Source organism: Arachis stenosperma, chromosome 10 (assembly GCF_014773155.1).
Source record: "Arachis stenosperma cultivar V10309 chromosome 10, arast.V10309.gnm1.PFL2, whole genome shotgun sequence".
NCBI classification, from domain to species: Eukaryota; Viridiplantae; Streptophyta; class Magnoliopsida; order Fabales; family Fabaceae; genus Arachis; species Arachis stenosperma.
This window is the reverse complement of record NC_080386.1, coordinates 92982545-92993760: the sequence shown is the minus strand read 5'-3', so window position 1 is coordinate 92993760 and position 11216 is coordinate 92982545. Positions and strand designations below refer to the sequence as shown.

At 41.4% G+C, this 11216-nt stretch overlaps 1 non-coding gene across 1 annotated transcript; it reads right to left on the bottom strand.

Annotated features, from left to right (window-relative positions):
• Positions 1 to 3682: 3682 nt before the first annotated feature.
• On the bottom strand, positions 3683 to 3790 carry LOC130958780 (small nucleolar RNA R71). Its single transcript, XR_009077886.1, has one exon. It is a non-coding gene; the product is annotated as a small nucleolar RNA R71 (small nucleolar RNA).
• Positions 3791 to 11216: the final 7426 nt, after the last annotated feature.

Sequence of the window (11216 nt, the reverse complement as noted above, 5' to 3'; positions counted from 1 at the left end):
GGGTCAGCTTCAACAAGAATGCCTTTGTCTCTGCTCCTGCTCATATGAAAGAGAAGAGAAAAAGAAAATGTGGAATCCTCTATGTCACAGTATAGAGATTCCTTGAAATGTCAGAGGAAAAGAGAAATAGAAAGAAGAAGGAGAAGAAGAATTCGAACTTTAGTTAGATAAGGTTCGAATTGTGCATTAAGAAGGAGTGGTACTCCATAAATAGAAGGATGTGGGAAGGAGGGAAGAGAATTTTCGAAAATTCATTAAAATATTTTGAAAACATTTTTGAAAAACATTAATTGATTTTCGAAAATCAAAGTGGAAAAGAAATCAAGTGCTTTTTGAAAAAAGATTTTAAAATTAGAAATTAAAAAGATTTGATTGAAAACTATTTTGAAAAAGATGTGGTTAAAAAGATTTAATTGAAAAGTTATGGTTTTAAAAAGATGTGATTGAGAAGATATGATTTGAAAACAATTTTAAGAGATATGATTTGAAAACAATTTGAAAAGATATGATTTTAAAAATTAATGACTTGCCTAACAAGAAAAGATATGATTCAAACATAAAACCTTCCTCAACAGAAAAGGCAACAATTTTGAGATGTTCAATCAAATCATTAATTGTTAGTAAGTATCTTTTAAAAAGGAAAGAAATTGATTTTGAAAACATTTGATTGAAAAGATTTGATTTGAAAAAGATTTGATTTTGAAAAACTAAGAAAAAATTGATTTGAAAACAAAATCTTCCCCCTAGCACCATCCTGGCGTTAAACGCCCAGAATGGTATACATTCTGGCGTTTAACGCCCAAAATGCTACCTCTTTGGGCGTTAAACGCCCAACCAGGTGCCCTGGCTGGCGTTTGAACGCCAGTCTGCCTTCTTCACTGGGCATTTTTGAATGCTCAGCTTTTTCTGTATAATTCCTCTGCAGTATGTTCTGAATCTTCAATTCTTTGTATCATTGACTTGAGAAGACACAAATTAAAAATATTTTTGGATTTTTAATAAAAAATGCAACAAGAATCAAATAACAATGCATGCAAGACACCAAACTTAGCAGTTTGTATACTACTGACACTAACAATATGAGAATGCATATGAGACACACAAAATGCTTCAAGTCAATAGAATTCAAAGATTAGAACACAAAAATCATCAAGAATTACTTGAGGATCCTTAAGACACATGAATGAATGCATACAATTGACACTAAACTTAAGATGAGACACTAGACTTAAGAAACATCAAATATTTTTGGTTTTTATGATTTTGTAAAATTTTTTTGTGTTTTTCGAAAATTAAATGGGAAAAGGTATCAAAATTCTTAATGAGAATTCCAGGAATCAATGCAGTGCTAGCCTAAGACTCCGGTCCAGGAATTAGACATGGCTTCACAGCCAGCCAAGCTTTCAAAGAAAGCTTCGGTCCAAAACACTAGACATGACCAAAGGTCAGCCAAATCTTAGCAGATCACTGCTCCAAGAGCAAAATTGATGAGAATCAACAAGCTCTTGTGGTGATAAGTTGAAACCTCGGTCCAATCAGATTAGACATGGCTTCTCAGCCAGCCAGATTTCAACAAATCATCATGAAACTCTAGAATTCATCTTCAAGAATTTTGAAAAAAATAATACCTAATCTAAGCAACAAGATGAACCGTCAGTTGTCCAGCCTAAACAATCCCGGGCAATAACACCAAAAACTTGATGTTGTTGCCGGATCTTGGCACTGATGTTACCAAAAGCTTGCTCAAAACTTGAACAATCCCCGGCAACGGCGCCAAAAACTTGGTGCGCGAAATTGTGAACAATACTTTTTCACAACTCAAATAATCCCCGGTAATGGCTCCAAAACTTGGTGGCTCAATACCATGGCATTACACAACTTCGCACAACTAACCAGCAAGTGCACTGGGTCGTCCAAGTAATAAACCTTACGTGAGTAAGGGTCGATCCCACGGAGATTGTTAGTATTGAAGCAAGCTATGGTCTTCTTGTAAATCTTAGTCAGGCAAACTCAAATGTATATGATGATGAACGAAAATAACATAAAAGATAAAGATAGTGATACTTATGTATATCATTGGTGTAAGAGCTTCAGACAAGTGTATGAAGATGCCTTCCCTTCCGTCTCTCTGCTTTCCTACTGTCTTCATCCAATCCTTCTTACTCCTTTCCATGGCAAGCTCGTGTAAGGTTTCACAGTTGTCAGCAGCTACCTCCCATCCGCGCAGTGAAAGCTAATGCACACACTCTGTCACAGTGCTGCCAATCACCGGTTTGGTTCCCTCCCCTACCGGAATAGAATAACTCTTTTGCGTCTGTCACTAACGCCCAGTAGGTTACAGGTTTGAAGCACGTCACAGTCATTCAATCATTGAATCCTACTCAGAATACCACAGACAAGGTTAGACCTTCCGGATTCTCTTGAATGCTGCCATCAGGTCCTGCCTATACCACGAAGATTCCGAAGAATCCAAGAGATATTCACTAAGCCTCAGATGCTTGTAGAACAAGAATGGTTGTCAGTCACCTTGTTCATGGGTGAGAATGGTGATGGGCGTCAATCATCACCTTCATCATGTTGAAGAACAAGTGATATCTTGGATAAAGAACAAGTGGAATTGAATGGAAGAACAATAGTAATTGCATTAATACTCGAGGTACAGCAGAGCTCCACACCTTAATCTATGGTGTGTAGAAACTCCACCGTTGAAAATACATAAGCATAAGGTCTAGGCATGGCCGAATGGCCAGCCTCCCAATGATCTAAGATAGCATAAAACTCAAAGATAGCTACCAAGATGTATATAATACAATAGTAAAAGGTCCTACTTATAGAAAACTAGTACATAGATGAGTAAATGACATAAAAATCCACTTCCGGGCCCACTTGGTGTGTGCTTGGGCTGAGCAATGAAGAAATTTCGTGTAGAGACTCTCCTTGGAGTTAAACGCCAGCTTTAGTGCCAGTTTGGGCGTTTAACTCCCAATTAGGTGCCAGTTCCAGCGTTTAACGCTGGGATTTCTTGAGGTGACTTTGAACGCCGGTTTGGGCCATCAAATCTTGGGCAAAGTATGGACTATCATATATTGCTGGAAAGCCCAGGATGTCTACTTTCCAACGCCGTTGAGAGCGCGCCAATTGGGCTTCTGTAGCTCCAGAAAATCCGCTTCGAGTGCAGGGAGGTCAGAATCCAACAGCATCTGCAGTCCTTTTGAGTCTCTGGATCAGATTTTTGCTCAGGTCCCTCAATTTCAGCCAGAAAATACCTGAAATCACAGAAAAACACACAAACTCATAGTAAAGTCCAGAAAAGTGAATTTTAACTAAAAACTAATAAAAATATACTAAAAAACTAACTAGATCATATCAAAAACATACTAAAAACAATGCCAAAAAGTATACAAATCATCCGCTCATCATTTCTCTAATGCAACAGAATTGCAAGTTTCATGGACTTCCAATGGAAGATCCTCATCAGTTTTTAGCTGAGTTCTTGCAAATCTGTGACACAGTCAAGACTAATGGGGTTAACCCTGAGGTCTATAGACTGATGCTATTCCCTTTTGCTGTGAGAGACAGAGCTAGAATATGATTGGACTCTCAACCTAAAGAAAGCCTGGACTCTTGGGAAAAGCTAGTCAATGCCTTCTTGGCAAAGTTCTTTCCGCCACAAAGATGGAGTAAGCTTAGAGTGGAAGTCCAAACCTTCAGACAGAAGGATGGAGAATCCCTCTATGAAGCTTGGGAAAGATACAAACAGTTAATTAGAAAATGTCCCTCTGACATGCTTTCTGAATGGAGCATCATAGGTATTTTCTATGATGGTCTCTCTGAACTATCCAAGATGTCTTTGGATAGCTCTGCTGGAGGATCTCTTCATCTGAAGAAGACGCCTACTGAAGCTCAAGAACTGATTGAAATGGTTGCAAATAACCAATTCATGTACACTTCTGAAAGGAATCCTGTGAACAATGGGACTAGTCAGAAGAAAGGAGTTCTTGAAATTGACACTCTGAATGCCATTTTGGCTCAGAATAAAATATTGACTCAACAAGTCAATCTGATTTCTCAAAGTCTGTCTGGAATGCAAAATGCACCAAACAGTACTAAGGATGCTTCATCTGAGGAAGAAGCTTATGATCCTGAGAACCCTTCAATGGAAGAGGTAAATTACCTGGGAGAACCCTATGGTAACACCTATAATTCTTCATGGAGAAATCACCCAAATCTCTCATGGAAGAATCAAGAGAGACCTCAACAATGTTTCAATAATAATGGTGGAAGAAACAGGTTTAACAATGGTAAACCTTTTCCATCATCTTCTCAGCAACAAACAGAGAGCTCTAAGCAGAATACCTCTGACTTAGTAACCATGGTCTCTGATCTAATCAAAACCACTCAAAGTTTCATGACTGAAACTAGATCCTCCATTAGGAATTTGGAAGGACAAGTGGGTCAGCTGAGCAAGAAAATTACTGAACTTCCCCCAAGCACTCTCCCAAGTAACACTGAAGAAAATCCAAAAGGAGAGTGCAAAGCCATAAATATGGCCGAATTCTGGGAGGAAGAAGAGGCAGTGAACGCCACTGAGGAAGGCCTCACTGGACGTCCACTGGCCTCCAATGAGTTCCCCAATGATGAACCTTGGGAATCTGAGGCTCAAACTGAGACCATAGAGATTCCCTTGGACTTACTACTGCCTTTCATGAGCTCTGATGAGTATTCTTCCTCTGAAGAGGATGAGTATGTCACTGAAGAGCAAGTTGCTAAATACCTTGGGGCAATCATGAAGCTAAATGACAGGTTATTTAGAAATGAGACTTGGGAGGATGAACCCCCTTTGCTCACCAAAGAACTGGATAACTTGTCTAGGCAGCAATTGCCTCAAAAGAGGCAGGATCCTGGGAAGTTTTCTATACCTTGTACCATAGGCACCATGACCTTCAAGAAGGCCTTGTGTGACTTGGGGTCAAGTGTAAACCTCATGCCCCTCTCTGTAATGGAGAAATTAGGGATCTTTGAGGTGCAAGCTGCAAAAATCTCACTAGAGATGGCAGACAACTCAAGAAAACAAGCCTATGGACTTGTAGAGGATGTTCTGATTAAGGTTGAAGACCATTACATTCCTACTGATTTCATAGTCCTAGAGACTGGGAAGTGCATGGATGAATCCATCATCCTTGGCAGACCCTTCCTAGCCACAGCAAAGGCTGTGATTGATGTTGATAGAGGAGAGTTGATCATTCAAATGAATGAAGAATCCTTGGTGTTTAAGGCCCAAGGACATCCCTCTATCATCATGGAGAGGAAGCATGAAGAGCTTCTCTCAAAACAGAGCCAAGCAGAGCCCCCACAGTCAAACTCTAAGTTTGGTGTTGGGAGGCCACAACCAAACTCTAAGTTTGGTGTTGAACCCCCACATTCAAACTCTAAGTTTGGTGTTGGGAGGTTCCAACACGGTTCTGAGCATTTCTGAGGCTCCATGAGAGTCCTCTGTCAAGCTAATGACATTAAAGAAGCGCTTGTTGGGAGGCAACCCAATGTTTTATGGTTAACTATTTTCTTTTGTTATTTTATCTTTTTTGTAGGTTGATGATCATAAGAAGTCACAAAAACAATGAAAAAAGCAAAAACAGAATGAAAAACAGGAAGAAAAATAGCACACCCTGGAGAAGAAGAAGCTGGCGTTCAAACGCCAGTAATGCTAGCTGTTGGGCGTTTAACGCCCAGTCTGGCGCCATTCTGGGCGTTTAACGCCAGAAAGGGGCACCAGACTGGCGTTAAACGCCAGTAAAGGGCAAAAACCTGGCGTTAAACGCCAGGAATGGGCACCAGCCCGGCGTTTAACGCCAGAAAAGGCTCAAAACGTGGATTTTGATGCCATTTGGTGCAAGGATGCCTTTTCCTTGACACTACAGGATCTGTGGACCCCACAGGACCCTACCATCACTCTCTCTCTTCTTCCCCCATTCACCAATCACCTCAACACCTCTTCCCCAAAAACCCCTCACCTATCAAATCCCATCTTTCTCTTCACCACTCACATCCATCCTTCATAAAACCCCACCAACCTCACCCTTCAAATTCAAACCACTTTCCCTCCCAAACCCACCCTCAAATGGCCGAACCCTCATCCCCCTCTTTCCTATATAAACCCCTCTTTACCCCTTCATTTTCCCACTACCTAAACACCACTTCTCCCCCTCCTTGGCCGAATACACCACCATCCCTCTTCCTCATTTCTTCTTCTTCTACTCTCTTCTTTCTTCTTTTGCTCGAGGACGAGCAAACATTTTAAGTTTGGTGTGGTGAAAGCGTTGCTTTTTCGTTTTTCCATAACCATTTATGGCATCCAAGGCCGGAGAAACCTCTAGGAAGAGGAAAGGGAAGGCAAAGGCTCCCACCTCCGAGTCATGGGAGATGGATAGATTCCTCTCAAGGGTGCATCAAGACCACTTCTATGAAGTTGTGGCCTTGAAGAAGGTGATCCCCGAAGTCCCCTTTTCACTCAAAAAGGGTGAATATCCGGAGATCCGCCATGAGATCCGAAGAAGGGGTTGGGAAGTACTTACCAACCCCATTCAACAAGTCGGAATCTTGATGGTTCAAGAGTTCTATGCCAATGCATGGATCACCAAGAACCATGACCAAAGTGTGAACCCGGATCCAAAGAATTATCTTACTATGGTTCGGGGGAAATACTTGGATTTTAGTCCGGAAAGTGTGAGGGTGGCGTTCAACTTGCCTATGATGCAAGGAGATGAGCATCCTTACACTAGAAGGGTCAACTTTGATCAAAGGTTGGACCAAGTCCTCACAGTCATATGTGAAGAGGGCGCACAATGGAAGCAAGATTCAAGAGGAAAGCCGGTCCAATTGAGAAGGCATGACCTCAAACCCGTGGCTAGAGGATGGTTAGAGTTCATACAACGCTCAATCATTCCCACTAGCAACCGGTCCGAAGTTACCATAGACCGGGCTATCATGATCCATAGCATCATGATTGGAGAAGAAATAGAGGTTCATGAGGTTATAGCCCAAGAACTCTATAGGGTGGCGGACAAGACCTCTACCTTGGCAAGGTTAGCCTTTCCTCACCTCATTTGTCACCTCTGTTATTCAGTGGGAGTTGACATAGAGGGAGACATCACCATTGATGAGGACAAGCCCATCACTAAGAAAAGGATGGAGTACACAAGAGATCCCACTCATCATGAGATCCCTGAGATTCCTCAAGGGATGAATTTTCCTCCACAAGACTATTGGGGGCAACTAAACACCTCCCTAGGAGAGTTGAGTTCCAATATGGGACAACTAAGGGTGGAGCACCAAGAACACTCCATTCTCCTCCATGAAATTAGAGAAGAACAAAGAATCATGAGAGAGGAGCAACAAAGGCAAGGAAGAGACATTGAGGAGCTCAAGCACTCCATAGGACCTTCAAAAGCAAGGAAGAGCCGCCATCACTGAGGTGGACCCATTCCTTGATTTCCTTGTTCTTTATTCCTTTGTTTTTCGAATTTTGGTGCTTTATGTTATCCATGCTTGTGTCTTATGATCATTAGTGTCTTAGTGTCTATGCCTTAAAGTTATGAATGTCCTATGAATCCATCACCTTTCTTGAATAAAAATATGCTTAATTGAAAAAGGAAGAATTGCATGAATTTTGAATTTTATAATAGTTTAATTATTTTGATGTGGTGGCAATATTTTTGTTCTCTGAATGTATGCTTAAACAGTGCATATGTATCTTGAATTTGTGGTTCATGAATGCTGGCTCTTGAAAGAATGATGAAAAAGGAGACATGTTATTGAGGATCTGAAAAATCAATAAAATGATTCTTGAAGCAAGAAAAAGCATTGCTATTCGAAAAAAAAAACCGAAAAAGAGAAAAAAAAAAAAGAAAACGAAAAAAAAAAAGAAAAGAAAAAAAATAATAATAAGAGTTGTGATCCAAGGCAAATAAGAGTGTGCTTAAGAACCCTGGACACCTCTAATTGGGGACTTTAGCAAAGCTAAGTCACAATCTGAAAAGGTTCACCCAATTATGTGTATGTGGCATGTATGTATCCGGTGGTAATACTGGAAAGACAGAGTGCTTTGGGCCACAGCCAAGACTCAATAAATAGCTATGTTCAAGAATCATCATACTTTACTAGGAGAATCATTAACACTATCTGGATTCTAAGTTCCTAAAGAAGCAAACCATTCTGAATTTCAAAGGATAGATTGAGATGCCAAAACTGTTCAGAGGCAAAAAGTTAAAAGCCCCGCTCATCTAATTAATACTGATCTTCACAGATGTTTTTGGAATTCATTGCATATTCTCTTCCTTTTATCTTATTTGATTTTCAGTTGCTTGGGGACAAGCAACAATTTAAGTTTGGTGTTGTGATGAGCGGATGATTTGTATACTTTTTGGCATTGTTTTTAGTATACTTTTAGTATGATCTAGTTAGTTTTTAGTATATTTTTATTAGTTTTTAATTAAATTTCACTTTTCTGGACTTTACTATGAGTTTGTGTGTTTTTCTGTGATTTCAGGTATTTTCTGGCTGAAATTGAGGGACCTGAGCAAAAATCTGATCCAGAGACCAAAAAGGACTGCAGATGCTGTTGGATTCTGACCTCCCTGCACTCGAAGCGGATTTTCTGGAGCTACAGAAGCCCAATTGGCGCGCTCTCAACGGCGTTGGAAAGTAGACATCCTGGGCTTTCCAGCAATATATGATAGTCCATACTTTGCCTAAGATTTGATGGCCCAAACCGGCGTTCAAAGTCACCTCAAGAAATCCCAGCGTTAAACGCTGGAACTGGCACCCAAATGGGAGTTAAACGCCCAAACTGGCACCAAGGCTGGCGTTTAACTCCAAGAAGAGTCTCTACACGAAATTTGCTTCATTGCTCAGCCCAAGCACACACCAAGTGGGCCCGGAAGAGGATTTCTATGTCATTTACTCATTTCTGTACACCTTAGGCTACTAGTTTCTTATAAGTAAGACCTTTTACTATTGTATTAGAAATCTTTGGATTGTTTTTGATCCTTTGATCATCTTTGGACATCTAGTTCTTAGATCATTGGGTGGCTGGCCATTCGGCCATGCCTAGACCTTATTCTTATGTATTTTCAACGGTGGAGTTTCTACACACCATAGATTAAGGTGTGGAGCTCTGCTGTACCTCGAGTATTAATGCAATTACTATTGTTCTTCCATTCAATTCCGCTTGTTCTTTTACCAAGATATCACTTGTTCTTCAACATGATGAAGGTGATGATTGACGCCCATCACCATTCTCACCTATGAACAAGGTGACTGACAACCACTCTTGTTCTACAAGCATTCGAGGCTTGGTGAATATCTCTTGGATTTCTGATTGCATGATGCATGGTTGATCGCCTGACAACCGAGTGCTCGCCTGACAAACGAGCCAGCCATTCCGTGAGATCAGAGTCTTTGTGGTATAGGCAAGAACTGATGGCAGCATTCAAGAGAATCCGGAAGGTCTAACCTTGTCTGTGGTATTCTGAGTAGGATTCAATGACTGAATGACTGTGACGTGCTTCAAACTCCTAGCAGGCTAGGGCGTTAGTGACAGACGCAAAAGTATCAATGGATATTATTCCGGCCTGAACGAGAACCGACAGCTGAATTCCGCTATGCCGTGACAGGACATATGCAATCGCTTTCACTGAGAGGATGGGAGGTAGCTGCTGACAACAGTGAGACCCTACACAAGCTTGCCATGGAAAGGAGTAAGAAAGGATTGGATGAAGACAGTGGGAAAGCAGAGAGACGGAAGGGAAGGCATCTTCATACACTTGTCTGAAGCTCTTACACCAATGATATACATAAGTATCACTATCTTTATCTTCTATGTTATTTTCGTTCATCATCATATATATTTGAGTTTGCCTGACTAAGATTTACAAGATGACTATAGCTTGCTTCAATGCTAACAATCTCCGTGGGATCGACCCTTACTCACGTAAGGTTTATTACTTGGACGACCCAGTGCACTTGCTGGTTAGTTGTGCGAAGTTGTGTAATGCCATGGTATTGAGCCACCAAGTTCTTGGAGCCATTACCGGGGATTATTTGAGTTGTGAAAAAGTATTGTTCACAATTTCGCGCACCAAATGCCAACCTTACATTTTCCGGACTGAAATCCAAGCATTTCCCCCGAACCATTGTAAGCCAATTCTTTGGGTTCGGGTTCACACTTTGATCATGGCTCTTGGTGATCCATGCATTGGCATAGAACTCTTGAACCATTAAGATTCTGACTTGTTGAATGGGGTTGGTAAGAACTTCCCAACCTCTTCTTCGAATCTCATGTCGGATCTCCGGGTATTCACTCTTTTTGAGTTTGAAAGGGACCTCGGGGATCACCTTCTTCATGGCCACAACTTCATAGAAGTGGTCTTGATGCACCCTTGAGATGAATCTCTCCATCTCCCATGACTCGGAGGTGGAAGCTTTTGCCTTCCCTTTCTTCTTTCTAGAGGTTTCTCCGGCCTTAGGTGCCATAAATGGTTATGGAAAAACAAAAAGCAATGCTTTTACCACACCAAACTTAAAAGGTTTGCTCGTCCTCGAGCAAAAGAAGAAAGAAGAGAGTAGAAGAAAAAGAAATAGAGGAGATGGAGATGGCTTTGTGGTTCGGCCAAAGGGGGAGAAGTAGTGTTTAGGTTGTGTGAAAATGAAGGAGTGAAGATGGGTTTATATAGGGGTGGAGAGAGGGGTATGGTTCGGTCATGTAAGGGTGGGTTTCGGAGGGAAAGTGGTTTGAATTTGAATGGTGAGGTAGGTGGGGTTTTATGAAGGATGGATGTGAGTGGTGAAGAGAAAGATGGGATTTAATAGGTGAGGGGTTTTTGGGGAAGAGGTGTTGAGGTGATTGGTAAATGGGTGAAGAAGAGAGAAAGTGGGTGGTGGGGTAGGTGGGGATTCTGTGGGGTCCACAGATCCTGAGGTGTCAAGGAAAATTCATCCCTGCACCAAGTGGCGAGCAAAAATACTCTTTATGCCAATTCTGGCGTTAAACGCCGGGCTGGTGCCCATTTCTGACGTTTAACGCCAGCTTCTTGCCCTTTCCTGGCGTTTAACGCCAGTCTGGTGCCCCTTTCTGGCATTAAACGCCCAGAATAGTGCCAGACTGGGCGTTAAACGCCCATTTGCTGCCCTTACTGGCGTTTAAACGCCAGCAAGATCTT